We start from the raw sequence: 6,500 nt of genomic DNA, 5'->3' as shown, positions 1-6,500 counted from the left end.
TTTGGAAAAATCATCATTCCTTTTGACAAGGAAGCATAAAATGAAATTGATGAAGGTTGAGGTCCCTTATTTTTTTAGATGAATCTTGTAACCCAAATAAGTTATTGATAATAAGTAATCTAAAGGTATAAAACTTAGTAAAATAACTCTATTTCAAATACATTTGTCAATGCCGAATAATGATTTAAGTGTGTAATTTTTCTTCTTTCATTGGGGTGAAAATTGTGAAACTTATTAATTCAATATAATAGCTTCTTTCAAAGATATCTAGCAAAATAAAATACAGTGGTGATTGCAATCCAAGGGTACAACAAAATTAATTGTAAGGTGGATAACTTGCTCTAAGCTTTTATACAATATAGTGTATGTTTCTCAAGGCCTTCTAAGGTGGATAACCTGCTCTAAGCTTTTATACGACCTTCTTCTTGCCCTTAGCTCTGGCTGAGGGTGTGAAGCAACTGTGCAGTTTCCCTAACACGAGCCATTTCAGATCTATGAGACCCCGCAATGGACCTCCTTGCAAGCGACACTCCTCATGTAGCACTCAGCCACACCACAGGGCCTTTGGTAGCCGCCAACTATATCAATCGCTGTTGGACTTTTTCCCTTTGAAGACAGATACCTAATCTTTTCCGTGATGTCTCCTTCTTTCTTCTTCACTTTTTGTACTTGTTCTTTTGTGGACACCATTTGGTGCTCTGTTTGTCAGCTATCTTCTTGGTTGTAAGCTTCTAGCCCCATAAACCCAAGTTGTGGTCTTTTGTTGGACATTTATAAACTATGGTTAAGAGACCTTGTCCTTATGTGAATCACAAATACTTCTAAGATACCCAACCCTCCTCTTCGAAAATGTAAAAGTAAAAATAGATGAGATAACATTGCTTGATCAATTTGTTGCTCTTGCTTTGCTCCAATTTAGGCTAATGTTGTGTATCCTTTTGAGTACATTGTCCCTTGTGCTAACAATCTTTAAACAAGGGGTTGACCACTTGCTTTGCTTTGTGGTGGGGATCCTAGTGATAGTTTTGCATGGACAATTGTCTCAAGGTGTGAAGAAGATCATTCTCTAGTTTCTTGTTTTCTTTCCCATGCCATGGGTGAGTTATCTAACGACTCGTGAGGTGGGCTATACTTTTTTTCACCTAGTGTGTTATTTATGGCCTATTTTTGTAATAGCAAGCACGTGTTGTTAATGTACTATTGATCTCTATTGCTTCTTGTGGACTATGGTTGCATAAGAGATGGCACCATTATTTTGTTGTTATTTTATGTAAAAACATGTATAAATCTCCTTGTAATATAAATACACATATAAGTTGTATTTCAAAAGTACAAATCCGTTTTGTATGCTAGTGATAGTATCACTAGGACTGTTGTTTGACAATGAAGGAAAATCATTCTTTAGCCTCTTGTTCTCATTCCCATGCCATGGGTGAGTTGTCAAACTACTCTTGAGGTGGGCTACTAGGTTTTTTGTTATTGTGTCATTTATGACATCCATGTAATAACAAATGGTTGAGTTGTTAGTGTATTATTGATCTCTATAGATGCATGTGGGCTATGATTATGTAAGAGATGATATCCTTATTTTGTCATTATTTTATATAGAAACATTACACAAAAGGTACAAGTATAAATCTCCTTGTAATATAATAAACGTACTTTGCATTCTCAAAAGTACATAATTTTGATCCAAGTAAAATTTAGGCTTTGACAAAATGTTATAAATGTTTTAATATCGATTTTTGTATGGCTTATGTGTACATATTACTAAAACGATTAAAATATTAACTTTCTCAAGAAATGATAAGAGCTATATAACTACTTTATTTTGTGCTAGAGAAGACTAAATTGTAAAATTAAATAACAATTTTTATAATTTGAAGTTGTGTAGATCTCAGACAAACCATATAACAACCACTACCACAATGTAGTACATAATAAAGTCTAACACATGATTTCATATTCTAAAACATAAATTTAAAAAGTACAAATTATGTATTAAAGAGTCAAATGTAGTTGTAGAACAAACCATTAAGAACCACTACCACAATAAATTTAGAAAGTACAAAGCATGTATAGGGGTCTTTGTTGTAGTTTTAGGGCCCGTTTGGTCGCTATATAAGTAACATTAGAACTGTCCAAATCTAGATTTTAAACAATTTTGGAATTTGAAGTCCAAATTATGGTTTTTGGGTTTTGGATTGGGACCATTTGGTTTTCCAAAAATTCATAATGAGAATAAACATTTCTTCTGTTCGGTTGCAAATTTCTAGAGTTGGAATATTAACTAGAATAAGCACATATTTTTAAAATGAAATGTGATTATAATATGTCATTTTAACGCGATTTTTTTTTTTTGATCTGTAAATGGTCAAAGCCCAGATTAATTATTATTATTTGTTCAAATTAATTATTATTATATGTTAAGCTAAGGTAGATTTGAACCCAAGACCTCCCACATGAGAGGCTCGCAAGGTACCATTGCATTGTAGGTTTTTGCCTAACGTGATTTTACATTTGATTTAAATGTGCCTTATTATATTATTTAAAGTCATTTATTTATTGTTATTAATACCACGCTAAATAGGAAAAATAATAATTTTCCAAAAACCACATTAATTTGCAAATTGTCGTGACATTACCATAAATTCGTAATGTTTGTATACAAAATTAAAAGATTGACATAATTCATAAAACATCTAATTCACTAGGAAATTTCCATCCTTTTTAGGCACATTGTTAGTCCTTGCCTTATAAGGCAGGGAACTAATGTTCCCGATAGCCCCCAGGCTATTTGTTTTTTCCATAACAACGCAAGTATATTTTAAAAGCTTGTAAGGTTTGATTTAAAAAAAAGAATTATGAGTTGCTATTCTAATTTTTTGATTGGACGATAACAAATTTCTCGAGGGATAAATTAATTTCCACAAAACTAAAATCAGGAGAAAAAGAAGAGGAAGAGACAATTGGTAGCCTGGTAAGGATAAAGACACATTCATTGCGTAGGGATAAAGATGCATTCATTGTGTATAAGAAAAGACGTCCAAGCTGGTAGTAGAAATTAATGGCATAGAAGTCACCGACATCGACGAGTCATAATAACAGTTGCTTGTTAAGTTGTTGAATAACTGTGAGCTTTCTGGTTAAGAAAATTATCTATGCACATTAGTGGAGTGTGGAGCAAAATCCAGTGCATACGGGTTGTGTAGCATTCAGCATGTTTAGGTAAATGGCCCTTTTCCTCTGCATTGTTTTGTTTCTTTTTTTTTCTGCCCTTTTCAAGCGTAAGACTGCGATGTTGGAAGCCCCAAAAAATGACTTCATTTAGGTGCACAAGTGGGGTTTTGCTTAGCAAATTTTGGCTAGCATTTCCTTCACCAAATTATGATAGTGTTTCACTTGCTCCAATCTGGCTAGGGTTTCACTCGCACTTTCTGACAATCTCTCGATTGAGAAGAAATGTTACGGGCTTTCCAAAAAAAAGAGTGCAATTAGATTTTTTTGCAAGCAACCAATTCTTTTGATTTACTGTCCAATACCATTGATAATTACATTCACAAGCTTTAGGAACCCCACTCAACTCTAAGTTGTTCCAAATCGATTTGGCATTATAGTTCTAGTTGAAGTTTCGCTTAGTGACACAGACAATGGATTTGCATAATAGACACCATTAATCTCGATCATTTATCGAAGAATCCTAAAGCCAATTTTTTTATTTTGTTCACAGAATCTCATAAAACTGATTCCTATATCACGTCCACAAAGTTTTGCCATCAGTATTGCCATTTTTCTAGCTCCTTTTGTATACAAACTCGACTGCTCTGCTATGAGAGCAATGAAAGCAAGAGGTTCTATGTAGAAGTAGAATCGAGCCAAACAAAGGGCTTCACAAGCAGACTATTCTAAATTTTGTGAGTGAGATCAAGTATAAGATAGATGATGGAGAACTGGGTTAACTTCGTTTTCCCCGTTAACATTTATCTATTTCTCTTAAGATTAGAATTTGTATTCGGGCTCAAAAAATTCATCGGGTATTTATAACTGTTCTGTATTGACTTTTCTTTCTTTCAAGTTGTTTGTTATATGCTTCTTCATTTATCAAAATTCTGAGTAGTTTCAACTTGTTTCACTTAATAAAAAATAACTTAGAATTCTAAAATGTGTCAAAAGAATATAGTTATATTGGAATTGTTAATATCTTAACTCGAGATTTTGAATTCAGTTTTAGCTATTTACATAGCTTTCTTTGCTGGAATCTATATGCATAGTCTACGTTTATGTTGAAATCATTGCAGTTGTATACATTTGTTTGAGACTATTCTATCATTACATGATACAATCTACAACATGGTCCAAAAATTAATGAAATACAAACATCACCAAAATTGTAGTATACATATAGGGTATGTCCAGGATCATGGTGTGCCAAAAAGTGGCGATGTGAAAAAAAAAGAGTTTGAAGACGCCTAAAAGCGCTTCAAAATCCACTCTGACTTTTTTTTACCTATCTAGGAACCAAACCTGGAAGGTTAAGCCGAGCCTTATCGGATATCCGATTTTAAATCAAATATCCGACTAATAATTATAATCATATAATAGTATGATATATTATTTAATATTATTATTATTTAATATTAATATTTACTTAATGATATTATTAATATAATATTATTATTAAATAATAATAAGATATAATAATAATATCATATTAAATAATAATAATAATATCATATTAAATAATAATAATAATATCATATTAAATAATAATAATAATATCATATTAAATAATAATAATAATAATAATAATAATAATATTATATTAAATAATAATAATATTATTAGTATATTAAATAATATATCATATTAAATAATAATAATAATATTAAATAATATATCATACTATTATATAATAATAATAATAATATTATTTAATATTATTATTATAATAATTATTATACTATAATATAATAATATTATTATAATTATTATTATACTATAATATAATAATAATATTATAATAATTATTATACTATAATATAATAATAATAATAATATTATTATATTATAATTGTATAATATTATACTATAATAATAATATTATAATCTATTATATTATAATAACATATTATATTATAATAATATAATATAATATTTCATATATTATAATATATAGTAATGTAATATTATATATATATATATATATATATATATATATATATATATATATATATATATATAAAGTAATATCTTATAATATAATTTATAATAAAAAAGTATAATATATTATAAATTATAATAATAATATTATTATATAATATAATATTTTATATTATAATATATAGTAAATTAATATAATAAATATAAAATATAATATAAAAATATATAAAATGTAGTATATATTATATATTATATGTTATATTATATATATTGTACTCATTTTATGTTATTGTGCCATATCGGATATCCGATACCTGTACATTGGATTAAATAAAATCATAGACCTGCGAGCCCTCATTTTACGCGAATTTGGGGCCAGTATTGCCATAGCGGATCGGATATCAGATACGAGATCGGATATTAGATATCAGGTATGTTCCCCCCCCCGACTCATTTTTAACCAAAATTTAATAGATTTTAACATGATTTTGTTTGTTTTAGTTGAATCTAGGGTTTTTTTGACAAAAATGGTTAAAATTTAGATTTTTTTTTAATATATACTACGTTTTGCAATTCAATAGGAATGGCTGATCAAAATGATGACACTGAGGCAGGGAATAATATTCCTCGTAACCCACCACCAAACGATCTAGTATCCCCACAAAACCCTCGACCAAATGATCCTCTACCTCCTCAAAACCCTCCTCGAATCGAGGATTTGATAAATGAAAATCTCACTGAGTTGAGAGGTTTGCATAGAACATACAATAATGTACCTGCACTGGCTCCTATGTTATCCACGTTAAACACCATAGTGGATAACATTGAAACCCTTACAAACCAACAAAATGCCGCTCTTCGTTGGCGTGATGAAATGCACCAGATGTTTGATGATGGTTTGGATTATGATGAGGTCGCGGCCCTCAACATAACCAAAGACGATTTGGCTAGCCTTTTTGCTAACCCAAAAACGGGTATACCAGTTGACCCAAAAAAAAGCAAACTATCGATTAAATGGTGCACAAATGATGCCATACGTGCAAATTTTTGGGACCGTTGGTGGATGGTCTTTGATATCCCTCCACATGGCAATTTAGACATACCATTTTATTTCCTTAGAAAATTATATGCAGAATTTGTGTTGAAACTTAAAGTGAACTATTGGAGCATGAAGCCCAACATGGGCTTAGGACTAGGAGCTCCTCAGGATAGACCCTCTTCCCAGCGAAAGAAACTTGGCACTTTTGGCCCCCCCCCCTGATATCTCCCCCCCTCCTCGAGTGCAACATCCAGATATTATGGCAGAGGCTAGCTCTCAGACCATCAGAGCCATTCATAGG

Source organism: Cupressus sempervirens, chromosome 11, assembly GCF_028749045.1.
Source record: "Cupressus sempervirens isolate cs-2001-9-10 chromosome 11, ASM2874904v1, whole genome shotgun sequence".
NCBI lineage: Eukaryota > Viridiplantae > Streptophyta > Pinopsida > Cupressales > Cupressaceae > Cupressus > Cupressus sempervirens.
Note: the sequence above shows the minus strand (reverse complement) of the source record.